The sequence below is a fragment of the Bos taurus genome, chromosome 16 (genome assembly GCF_002263795.3).
Source record: "Bos taurus isolate L1 Dominette 01449 registration number 42190680 breed Hereford chromosome 16, ARS-UCD2.0, whole genome shotgun sequence".
Classification (NCBI taxonomy): domain Eukaryota; kingdom Metazoa; phylum Chordata; class Mammalia; order Artiodactyla; family Bovidae; genus Bos; species Bos taurus.
In genome coordinates, this window is record NC_037343.1 from 33,691,810 (window position 1) to 33,705,411 (window position 13,602).

Sequence of the window (13,602 nt, forward strand, 5' to 3'; positions counted from 1 at the left end):
CTTTATTTGGAATATAACATAAATATTCAGGAAAAATACATAAATTCTTTGTTAATGTCAAGAGTAAGTAAATAAATTTACTTGAGAAAACAAATATTATTTAGAATTTTTAGAAGTTTTAATTACAAAAAAGAAAATACAAATTTATTCAAATAAGATCTAAGTTGCCAATATGAAATTAATAATTAACATCCTTATAATTTGAGAATGGGGGAAATGCCTTTAAGATGTTATACTTCAAGTATCTATGCTCTCTATAATAAAAAACTTTAGCAGAAACTATCCTTATTAATTGATATTTCCAAAGTGGACTACAAAGCTATAGTTCTGGGAATAGCATGTACTGTAAACTTGTTTAAATAATTCCCAGTGTTAATTTTAATTTGACAAATGCAAAACCACAGTCACTGATTGGAAAAAATAAAATACTGAAAGAAACAAATGCTGCCTTCTTTAAACTCATTAGTTCTGCAACAGAACTAAAATGAAAAATTAAGCTCAAGACTCAGTTTAGATCAAAACTGAATTTCTTTAACAGCAGTGAGTCTTGTCAAAAACGTGTTTCTAGATAAAAGGAAAATTGTTAGAGAGTTCTGCCTAACATATTGTTTTGGTATTTCTTTCATTTTAATTAGAATGATGCCTGAGTCAATTTTTGTCCAACAAAAATAATACAAACTAGACTCATATACAAAGATAAGAGATTTAAATCTATGTACATATCATCTTTTAAAATAACCATTTGCCATTTGTGAGTGGGAAAAGAAACTGCAATATTCAGTTTATATGTTCCTTTGGAGTCTATATCAATTTCAAGTTTTCTTTCATGATTCAGCTATTCTAAGAATATAAAATATTTTATTAAGAATTAATGTGTTATCCACACAAATGGCAAATATTGAAAATAGGAATATAAATAAGAAAATAATAAAAATAGTAAGTCTACTAATGCTGAAGAGGAAGGAAGACAGGAGGGGGAGGAGAGCATGTGAAAGGGAGAGAGATTTTAAACATCCGGTTTCTATTCTGGACCGTTTATAGAAACAGACAGACACAGCGAGCAGAAGCCAAATATATTCTCAGGCTCTGACAGGATTTGTTTCCTATCTTGTCATTATTTTTACTGTATTCTTCCTAATAAGATTTCTCCAGTGTTCTAGATTTCCAGTCTTACTGAGAGCTTAAAAATGAGAGTCTCTGAGGATGTGGGCATGTTCGTGGAGTCTGGATGTCTGTGAGCCTACTTGCTAAGGGTTTACAGGTTTTCCAGGAACACTTCAGCACAAAGGCACACGATCATGTCAACATTCATCGCCCATCATATGGATCCTTCCTGAATTCCACTGAATGCTTTTCTTAGGATCTAACATACAATCCCTGGCAGAGCAATAGATACCTGGTCTGTTGCAGAAAAGTAAAGATAGACGCATGATGCGCATTTCACTACCGCTGGCACAAGGGCAGTGGACTCACTCAACGTGCCTCCTCTTTGTACGCTCTCTTTATGAGCGCAATTTCAAGTCATACTAACGTCTCAAGCAAGCACCTATCTACCTCAACCCTTTAAATTTCAATGCCACTGGGAGAAAGTCACAGTGCCCACTACACATGCAGCTAGCTTGTCTCTACATCAAAATAAAACACAATAGAGTTCCTCTACTCCACAGATAATGAGGGAACTATTTTGAAAATTTGAATGATCTGTTTATGTCGACTATAAAAACATCCCTTTGCATCAAAATAAGTGTCCTTCTTTATTGCACACAGATTATTTTCTATAGAATTTAAATTGTACATGAAATTATAATTGTGTCTTGTTTAATGTAAATTGATTGTCTCAATTATTGGGAAAGCATTTGAATTTTAATGGACTACTTTGCTGGACATGTGCCAAGCAAATCATCAAAAAACTCTAATAGCTCTAACTGTGGAGGTAACACAGCCAAACATTTATATAAATCAGGAGGGACTGCTTGGTTGCAAGAATTAATCCTAAAGTGGTCCAGAACAGTTAGTAAGCTATTCGCCATGAAGAGGAAATCAGCTGTTGATTTTCAGTGTTAGAAGATTCTGGATAGCGAGGTTATAATTTGGTTTCTCTCTCTGAAAAAAAAATGAGTAGAAAGGACTCATTTCCCTATTAGTAGAAAGGACTTTTATGGATATACTTTTTTTTTTTTAATGCTTTTCCTTCTACAGATTAGGCTATCCATGAAAAATCAAGGCTTTGTCCAACAGAGAACCTAGCAGTACTGGGTCACTATGACACTTGAACGTGAACCTTGGACTTCTGAGAGAAGGCCGCCCCAGGAAATTGGCTGTAGGTAGACACATCTCAGCAGTATGCCACGTAGTCACTTCTTGACATTTCTCCACTTATACATTTAGTGTCTATGAGGCCAAACACATACAGTCCACACTTAAAATCATAGGCAGACCTCACCCAGTTTGCTACCTAGATAGCTGCAACATTTTCACAGTTAAATTATAACCAGTTGTGCTGGAGGTATAGATACATATCTGCCCCAGACTGTCAGCTTTATAAGATCTTTTTCTTACACCCTCAGCCTTATGAAGCACTGTTGCTAGGTATAAAAATCACCCCTGGGTATAATATGATGAACTTCTTACTACACAGCCAAAGTTGTAGCTCAGTATCAGGCAAAGAAGAAGATGATGAAGAAGTAGCAGGTAAGCAGCATTTGCAGGTTAGAGAACAACTCAGCATGACCTGCATGTTTGGCACCTCAATACCCATCCACCCCCCTGGTCCCACATTTTCAGGGGATTGGTTAAGCTTCACTTAGCAGTCAGAGTCAGCAATGCGTCAGCTACACGGATGTCACCTTTCTTTTAATGACATTTGCCTAGCATACATACATTAAAATTCGCATTAAAAGGAAATGAGTGATTCAAAAGACACTTTAATGCCGCTTTCCTGTATTTCTGCAAAATACTTTTAAACTATATGCTCTTTAAACTGCTGCATATTTTCCATAGGCAATAATGAGAAAATGGTTCTGCCCCTATTGACACAAACAGACACACACGGACATCCACACACACATCCACACACACAATTTCATATACTAGTAATTTTTAAAACCAATTAATCGACAGAAAACAAAAACCCAGAAAATCTCACTATCATCAAGATACTATAAAACCGAATTTTCTCTCTAGTCTTCCTAAATTTCCATCCCCAGCAGTCTTCATGTTATACATGGCAAAAAAAAAAAAAAAACAAACCGCATGAGATTGCCCTCCTCAACCCAACTCATGAAATGTTTAACTAAACAAAGGAAAACACTTTAAAAAGGACTGAAGGCATTATACTCCTTATGTAATCACCTTAGAAGTTATTTTGTTCAAAATGATCAAAGAAATGTCAAAAACAACACGGGATCCCACAGTTCGGGTTCTATTGATTCTGGATGCTGATCTTTTGAGCAACATGACAGAACTAAAAGAGCACGAAAGGAATACCACCCACAGGGCTGCAAACGCAGCCTCAACTCCAAGCGCCCAGCTGTTCAGAGCTGAAAACCCGGCAGCTCTTCTTTGAGTTGAGACGTCATGGGCTCTGTCGGGACGGCCCCTCCCAGGTCACGTGGAAAAGGTCTGCCTCGGAACAAAATTCCACTAGAGCAGCCTAAGACAGAGAGTTTTCTGGGAGAAAAGTGAGCTATGTTTGCAGTTCTAGCCATCAGTACAGCTTATTTTGTTTTAAACGAAGACCTGCTATGAATATTTTGTGTTTCTATTTTGTTTTATTTAATGATGATACACTATTAAGTCTGAATTGCAAAATAAAATCCAAGAGCTTATTATTTAACACAGGTATACACTGTTTCCTATGTGACTAGCAGACACTAAGCTCACTTCGATCTCAGAATAACACTAGGCAATGGGAACCATCTTCCCTCCTTTTACACCTGAGGAGACAGAATCACCAAGAAGTGAAGAGACTTGCCTAACATCCACAGCCTGTTCCTTGGTGGGGCTGGGCTTAGAATCCAGGCAAGAAGCTCCAGAAACAGCATGTTTTTAACCACTATGTACCACATGCTCTATTAGTAATTTATGAATCTTCTTAAAAGCTCATTTAGTCTTGCCATAAGCTGGGGAGATTTCTAAAGCACATGAAAGCCACTAGTGGAGACGTTGACTCTTAGATGCCACACTGTCACTCATGACTTAGAATGGAAAAATCTGCTGGAGGGCTTTTGTGACCTGGGACTCCGGAGACCTGGAGCCCAGGGCTGGCTCAGGTGCTGGCTTCTCGGGGAAACTTGGAGAGGTACTGAAGCACACTGATGGAATCATGGGCTCCAGCATTAGATAACCTTGCATTTTTAGACTAGAGATGCAACATATTAGTGAAGTGTCTGTGGATAAGTCACATAATCTCTTGGAGACTCAGTTTCCCCCTCTAAAAAAATAGGAGATGAGGATTATCTCAATGAGATGGATGAAATGGTTGGATGGCATCACTGACTCAGTAGACGTGAGTTTGAGCAAACTCTGGGAGATAGTGAAGAACAGGGAACCCTGGTATACTCCAGTCCATGGGGTTGCAAAGAGTCGGATATGAGTTAGTGACTGAACAACAACATTATCTTAATAGAATTGATCCAATACTTCAATTACTCAATGCCTCTCTGCTGCAGATTCTTTTATTACAAAAATGTAGTGCTGTGTTAGAGATCACAGTCCCATCTACCTAACAAATACTGTGATTCCATAATACTATGATTACAAGACAGTTGACTGGGCTTCCCAGGTAGCACAGTGGTAAAGAATCTGCCTGCCAAGGCAGGAGACACAAGAGATGTGAGTTCAATCCCTGGGGCAGGAAGATCCCCTAGAGGAGGAAATGGCGACCTACTCCAATATTCTTGCCTGGAAAATTCCATGGACAGAGGAGCCTGGCGGGCTACAGTCCATGGGCTCGCAAAAAGCTGGGCACAAAGAGCACACATCCCCAGGCACAACGGTTGACTATACTATTACTGTACTATATTTATATAGTGCTTATGATTTCCAAATATTTTCACATCTATGTTCTGGTTAGATCCCCATTACTAATCTGCATAGTATTCAATCCTCATTTTATGGGTGAAGAAATTGAAGCTGAAAGAATTTATTTGGCTTGGCCATGATCATACATTGTCAGGTGACATGGCTGGCCCACAAACTCTGAGCTTTTGCTCCTTATCCAGGGTTCTTTTCCTTATAATTTGCTGGGTTTCCGCAGAAGACATGAGGCCTGCTTGCAATAATCTTATAGCACAAATGGGGAAAGTAAAAGAACATAAAGAAACAGAAATGAAAACTAATTGCTCCAAGATCTTGGAGAGGATGGAGCAGCTGTCTCTGGTTTGTGTGTCCGTTAGCATGTACTGAGGGGCCTCTTATACATCCAGTGGCAATGTGATGCCCAGGCTTGCTTGGAGAGCAGAAGCCAAGGTAGAGTTTCCATGAGGAGAATGAAGCAAAGGAAATGAGAGACATTTAACAAAGACATGGTTGCAAGAATGCTCATAAGCAGTGAATGGTAACTGATGGCTCTAGAAGGGAATAGAAGCGAAGCAGTTGGAATGATTGGAGATGCACATAATGAAGGTTTTCTCAAGGGCTGGCCTTGAGTTTGACATTATTTAATGTTATTAATATTCTCCATGACAGATATATCAGATTCGCTCAGGGCCATCTTTTCCTGGGCTCAATCCCTTGCTACTGCTATTGAGTTATTTGAGTTCATGGAACCCTCTTGGTTCTGCCACCCGAGGCTCACTGCATACAACTCCAGTCTCAGGTTCCTCCTGCCACTTGAGAGTCCAGTGACATGCCAACTTCTAGAATTTAGGATTTGACTTCTGAAGCAACAGCTAAAAGGACTGATAAATGCGATATGAAGTACAGGGGAATTATCTCCCATGATGAAAATTCCGGACCCATGGGAGACATGAGGTGGAAGTGGGGCAGATAAATTCCCTCTCCTTTCCTTCCTCCAGTGAGCTATTTGGAGGAGCAGTTTCTCTGTACAGCCTGCCCAGAAACAGCCTGTGTGGCTGTGACTCTGTGGCTTATTTTAAGGCAGTTGCCGGTACAGTAACATCGCCTTACACGATTTTGCATTCTTCCATGCCTCACCTTCCTTCCTCTTCCCTCACTCTCACTGTCCTAGGTTTCAACTAAAATATACATTAGCATTTAATCCTTGCTCAAGTTCTGGGACAGCAGAAGTGAAGGGATTGGTGAAGTCATAGTTGAAATTACCCAGTTAATTAAAACATCCAAAAACAGGTATGAAAAGATATACTAAGTCATGGAAATGTAAGTAGTCTGATAGTGTAAGAAAAATGACTGGTGAAAAAGTCAATAAACTCAGAAATCAGAAACAAACTACAGATGGGAAATGATAAGCAGAAAGCTATGAAGGGGCCCTTCTAGCTCACCAAGTAGGAGATAAATACCATGATGTTTAAAAGGTTAACGTCACAGAAATGCCAACCCCCACTCTCCTACCTGCTTCAAATCCTTTAACAGCTCCTTCTCACGGTGCTCAGGATAAGTTTCAAACATTTTTACATGACTCAAGAGAAAGACCCTTCCAGGTCTAATTTCTGAGAGTCTTACTTTCTCTAAATATGTTGTTGTTTAGTCGCTAAGTCATGTCTGACTCTTTGTGACCTCATGGACTGTAGCCCACCAAACTCCTCTGTTCTTGGGATTTTCTGGGCAAGTATACTGGAGTGGGTTGCCATTTCCTCTTCCAGGAGATCTTCCTGACCCAGGGACTGAGCCTGTGTCTCCTGCATTGGCAGGTGGATTCTCTACCACTGAGGTACCAGGGAAGCCCTCTTAATACGCAGAAAGCGACACACACAAAAATGTTACTCCCACCCTAACAATGAGAGAAAAAAGTCAGATAGTCAACAAAACCATATTTGTTCTTGAGCCAGTCAAAGAGCTGAGGTTGGACAATAAGTAGGTGAATTAAATTCCAAAAAGCAGTGTGCCTCTCAGAGGAGAGGCAGAAACACTTGAGTTGTTTTACCTTTGACAGAGCATGGGGAAGAGAAACAGCCACTATAAAAGGAGGGAAGGTGAAAGCAGGCAACATTTTAACCAGTTTTTAAGAGGGTGGTCATCTAGTGTGATTGTCTAGAACTCCTGGGAGCCCCAGACACAAGAGGACAAGAAGAGTTCACACTCATTCTTTAGCACTTTTCCAAAGGCTTCCTTCCACTGGATGCTCACAAAAAGACTGGGAACAGGAGAGGAGACATGTACCCCTACCGGGCTGCTGCAGCTAAGTCACTTCAGTCGTGTCCAACTCTGTGCAACCCCAGAGACGGCAGCCCACCAGGCTCCCCGTCCCTGGGATTCTCCAGGCAGGAACACTGGAGTGGGTTGACATTTCCTTCTCCAATACATGAAAGGGAAAAGTGAAAGTGAAGTCGCTCAGTCGTGTCTGACCCTCAGCGACCCCATGGATTGCAGCCTTCCAGGCTCCTCCATCCATGGGATTTTCCAGGCAAGTGTACTGGAGTGGGGTGCCATTGCCTTCAATACAGCCTTGATGTACTCCTTTTCCTATTTGGAACCAGTCTGTTGTTCCATGTCTAGTTCTAACTGTTGCTTCCTGACCTGCATACAGGTTTCTCAAAAGGCAGGTCAAGTGGTCTGGTATGCTCATCTCTTTCAGAATTTTCCACAAGAGAAGACTCTACACATGGACATCACCAGATGGTTCACAGCAAAATCAGATTGATTATATTCTTTGCAGCCAAAGATGGAAAAGCTCTATACAGTCAGCAAAAACAAGACTGGGAGCTGACTGTGGCTCGGATCATGAACTCCTTATTGCCAAATTCAGACTTAAATTGAAGAAAGTGGGGAAAACCACTAGACCATTCAGGTATGACCTAAATCAAATCCCTTATGACTATACAGTGGAAGTGAGAAATAGATTTAAGGGACTAGATATGATAGAGTGCCTGATGAACTATGGATGGAGGCTCGTGACATTGTACAAGAGACAGGAATCAAGACCATCCCCAAGAAAAAGAAATGCCAAAAAGCAAAATGGCTGTCAGAGGAAGCCTTACAAATAGCTGTGAAGAGAAGGGAAGCGAAAAGCAAAGGAGAAAAGGAAAGATATACCCATTTGAACGCAGAGTTCCAAAGAATAGCAAGGAGAGATAAGAAAGCCTTCCTCAGCAATCAATGCAAGGAAATAGAAACAATAGAATGGGAAAGACTAGAGATCTCTTCAAGAAAATTAGAGATACCAAGGGAATATTTCATGCAAAGATGTGCTTGATAAAGGACAGAAATGGTATGGACCTAACAGAAGCAGAAGATATTAAGAAGAGGTGGCAAGAATACACAGAAGAACTGTACAAAAAAGATCTTCATGACCAAGATAATCATGATGGTGTGATCACTCACCTAGAGCCAGACATCCTGGAATGTGAAGTCAAGTGGGCCTTAGAAAGCATCACTACGAACAAAGCTAGTGGAGGTGATGGAATTCCAGTTGAGCTATTTCAAATCCTGAAAGATGATGCTGTGAAAGTGCTGCACTCAATATGCCAGCAAATTTGGAAAACTCAGCAGTGGCCACAAGACTGGAAAAGGTCAGTTTTCATTCCAATCCCAAAGAAAGGCATTGCCAAAGAATGCTCAAACTACCACACAATTTCACTCATCTCACACACTAGTAAAATAATGCTTAAAATTTTCCAAGCCAGGCTTCAGCAATACATGAACTGTGAACTTCCAGATGTTCAAGCTGGTTTTAGAAAAGGCAGAGGAACCAGAGATCAAATTGCCAACATCCACTGGATCATGGAAAAAGCAAGAGAGTTCCAGAAAAACATCTATTTCTGCTTTATTGACTATGCCAAAGCCTTTGTATGCTCAATGCTTAATAAATGTTAATAAAATCAGGGTATATTAATAAGCTAGAAAATACAAAATATAGCACAAACCAAGCAATCTAGTTTAAGTTTTCACATTGAACATACAAAGTTCAAAATTACTGGAAGTTTAAAAAGCAATATAACAAATGGGATCACAGAAATGAAAAATGAATTGTATTTAATTTGAAAGCATAAATCACAATTTAAATCACAAGAGTTAGGATAACAAAAATGCTAATCAAAAGTTCTCAATCTACCTAAAAGATAAAACCAAAATGATAAATTTGGCTTTAAAGAAGGAACTGACTCAGAGAGGCTTACATTGGATATATGGAAGACATTTTTAGGGATCTTAAGCATGGAGATACATTCTTTTTTTCTAAACAAACACACACATACATTCATATGCTCACAAACACTTGGAATATCATAGGCATATCACAAGTATGGTCTGAAATGTTGTTCTATAAATCAGCTGTTGAAAACTCAGAAGGCATTTATCCTTAGAAATAACATCATGTAAACACGGTATTTTGTTTTACAGACTGCTTTCACAATAGCCTATTTAACCCATAATATAAATAAACTACTTTCTAGAACTTTTGCCTCTCAAGTTTCTGTTGGATGTCCAAAATCTAGAACAGAACCTGGTGTATGTGTTAAGGAGTTGGTAAGTATGCTGAATGAAGGATGCTGAATGATTAATAGTGGGAAATTCGTTGTGGACACAGACACTGTTCTGAAGAATTTTCAGGGGTTGTTTTAGGCCATTATCACAGCCTAATAAGGTAGTGTTTTTCAGATAATGAAAGTGATAAAGTTAGGAAATAAGAAAGATTAAATTTATGATTTAAGGAATTTGCTTTTGACCTCACATCTAGGAAGAAAGCCTTCTTCTAGGGTGCATGCTCTTAACCACTGTACATACTGTGAAAATTAGTAAATAGAAATCTTATTTAAAATGGAGTTGGGAGGCCAGTAGGGGGAACTCTCAAGCCCTAGCACTCCAGATCAGATCAGATCAGATCAGTCGCTCAGTCGTGTCTGACTCTTTGCGACCCCATGAATCACAGCACGCCAGGCCTCCCTGTCCATCACCAACTCCTGGAGTTCACTCATACTCATGTCCATGGAGTCAGTGATGCCATCCAGCCATCTCATCCTCTGTCGTCCCCTTCTCCTCCTGTCCCCAATCCCTCCCAGCATCAGAGTCTTTTCCAATGAGTCAACTCTTCACATGAGGTGGCCAAAATACTGGAGTTTCAGCTTTAGCATCCTTCCTTCCAAAGAAATCCCAGGACTGATCTCCTTCAGAACGGACTGGTTGGATCTCCTTGCAGTCCAAGGGACTCTCAAGAGTCTTCTCCAACACCACAGTTCAAAAGCATCAATTCTTTGGCGCTCAGCTTTCTTCACAGTCCAACTCTCACATCCATACATGACCACAGGAAAAACCATAGCCTTGACTAGATGGACCTTTGTTGGCAAAGTAACGTCTCTGCTTTTGAATATGCTATCTAGGTTGGTCATAACTTTCCTTCCAAGGAGTAAGCGTCTTTTAATTTCATGGCTGCAGTCAGCCCAAACCCAAGAGGAAAAGACATACTTTGTATCTCCAACAGGTAGAAGGTTACTCCTTTAACCCAGCAAGAGAAAGAAAGAAAGAAAGAAAGAAAGAAAAAAAGACTCTTTGCCAGGCAACAACCTGGCCCTTTAGAGACTGTCACAATTCGGCCAATGAAAAGCCACTACTTCAAATTCCCAGTTTCCTCCAATGAACTCTTTGTTTAATAAGAGCTCCACCAACTCCTTTTCTAGAAAATAACATTCTTCTCCTTTGTTATTTGGACTTGCCTGTGGTATGCTACAGATTACATGTCCTGAATTGTATACCCTTGCTGTTCTCAAATTAACCTATTTTGTTAGTAAAATAACTGGCTGTTTTATTGTTTTAGGTCAACAATACTGTCTCTCTACTTTCAGTTTTAGGTATTAAAAAGCACAGGACTAGAACCAGAATGTAGTTAAACGAATGGAAGCTCCATAAGGGCAGGATGTCTTCAGGACAAGCAGATTTATCCAAGCACATCAGTGCTATATAATAAGCACTCAATAAATATTTGACAACCCACTCCAGTGTTCCTGCCGGGAGAATTCCATGGACAGAGGAGCCTTGCAGGCTACAGTCCATGGATCCCCAAAAGCTGGAAATGACTGAGCCCCACTCTATTTTTGCCTGAAAAATCCCATGGGCAGAGGAGCCTGGCGGGTTACAGTCCAAAGGGTTGCAAAGAGTGAGACATGACCGAGCATACATGCACACACAAATAAGTCAAAGAGTATTTTCCCCTTCCTTGGATATAGGGCCTATTCTAAGAAGCATGAATTATACCAAAAAGCCTGACATTCCCCTCCTTCTCTTTTGTTGGGTATATTTCTCATTTAATTTCCTCCCAGGTGATCAGTTATGATGCTGTCTGCTTTGTTCTAGCTATAGCAACTGCACAGCCTGCTTTATATAATTTATTCACCCTCAGATCAAAATCTAACTCCTATAGCTAGAACTTCCTCTGTTACTGGAAGGAAAGCATCTGATTTCAGGTCTTCCCAATAAAATGTAACTGAAAATGCCTTCCAGTCCTCTTAGGGATTTGCCAATAACGCATAGAATAATTGGACTTTAAAGAAATTGCTTGCTGACCCCAATTGACATAAATTCTGTACAATCTGAGGGCGGGGAAGGGTCACGTTTTCTAAGCTGTTTCTGGTTTGTGTAGCTTCCTTTTTCCCTCTACACAACACTCTCAGATTGTTTGTCTTTAGACCCCTCAGGGGAGGCAGGCTACCTAATCCATAGTCTAGCAAAATGAAAGCTAGTGATAACAAAGAAACATTTCAAACAGAGTTGAAATGAGCTTCTTTCCTAGCAACATATGGACTACATACCAGTGATTACAATTTGATATTATAAAATAATGGCATATAAATCTAAAATAACACATCAATTATGCTAATTTACTTTAAAAACTATGTTGTCAGTTATTTAAACACACAGATTCCCAAGCAGTTCATCACCAAAGGAGTACTTCTCTAAAGAAAACTGGTGGTGGTGATGGACAGATAGGAGGTGGGGATTATACATACATTTGCTTTAGCAAAAGAGATGACGGATGATTCACTTCTGAATTACAACTCATTCAGGACGTGAAGCATATTTCTTGAGAAAATAATACACTGCTGTTGCAAATACGAAGTATTGCATTATAAGAGGTTAGCAAACAACTCACAACAAGTGAAATCAATGATCGTGAAACTAAATTGAGATTATCTTATAGCTAAAATTAAGAAGAGCAGTATTTGAAGAGCAAGATGACGTCAGTGCAACACTGGTAATGCAGTATGAACTAAATGTCCTTCCCCCAGATCATGGGAAGTCAAACTACTGGTGCTTATGCAGCATCACAGGAGCTCCGCGAGGCATGGAGGCCCGTGAAATATGCATTGGCATTCTCAGTAAGCTGTTTTGACTTCTAAAACCCACCCTGCGGTACTTCTAAAACATTCACTTAATAGATTTTGACACTGTCCATAAGAACTGCAGAAATGACCTGTAATTTTCGGTCAGTTTTTCTGACCATCACTACCCAGGGAACTTTAGTATATATTTTGATTACTCTTCTTAATGAGGAAAGATCAAGTCAAGAAATTACCTCTGGAATGGGGAAAGTTTGATCACTATACTCCCCAGATTTCATATCAAAAAACTTTTGGTTTATGCAAAACCAAGAAAACAGGAGATCAAAACAAATAAATGAAAACAACCCTCCAGGCAACCAACTCCTGCTCAGGCTGCCAAGGGTGGCTGTCCCCCAGAACATCCCTCCTTTCTGCTTCTGGGGTTTCAGGAGGCACAGAGCAGCCACAAGTCACCCACCCCAGATGGCAGGTGGCATCACGGCTGCCCTGGACTCTGGGCTCATACAGCCTCGACCAGCTCAAATAGAGGGGGAGCTTGCAACTATGGGAAGGAGGCAGAGGTGAAGATCCTTTTTATTTTTCTATTCCCTGGCCAACTACAGTGACTTGGTACAAAATAGCTGACTAATAAATACACAGCAAACAAATTCTGGCCTCAGCTTACTTTACCAGCACCATATCCATAAACCTGCCCTCAACAGTTCACATGCTCTTTTCAACCACACATATAGCAGTGTAGGAAGTAACTCTTTCCTGTCCAAAATTAATTCCTGATCAATGCTTGATGTCCCAACCTTCCTCTACACTCAGGACATCTACATTGCCTCTGTGTCTGCTTTAGTATCTCCAGATTTATTTTGATTCTAAAAATCCCCTTCACAGAAGTATATAGTTTTATGAAACCCATAGAAATTATAAAATTATTTAATTATTTTACATAATACAATTAAGACGGGAATTTTAAGTAAAAACATTTTATTTGAAATAAATATATATTTGCTTTCCTGGTAGCTCAGTAGTAAAGAATCTGCCTGCCAATGCAGAAGATGTGGGTTTGATCCTGAGGTCAGGAAGATCCCCTGGAGAATGAAAAGGCAGTCTGCTCCCGTGTTCTTACCTGGGAAATTCCATGTACAGAGGAGCCTGGCGGGCTAAGCCCATGGGGTCGCAAAAGAGTTGGACACAACTTAGT

General features: G+C 40.0%; 1 protein-coding gene across 8 annotated transcripts in view; it reads right to left on the minus strand.

Moving 5' to 3' along the window:
* The window catches only part of SDCCAG8 (SHH signaling and ciliogenesis regulator SDCCAG8), a 245,785-nt gene that overhangs the window by 53,262 nt on the left and 178,921 nt on the right, over positions 1-13,602 (minus strand).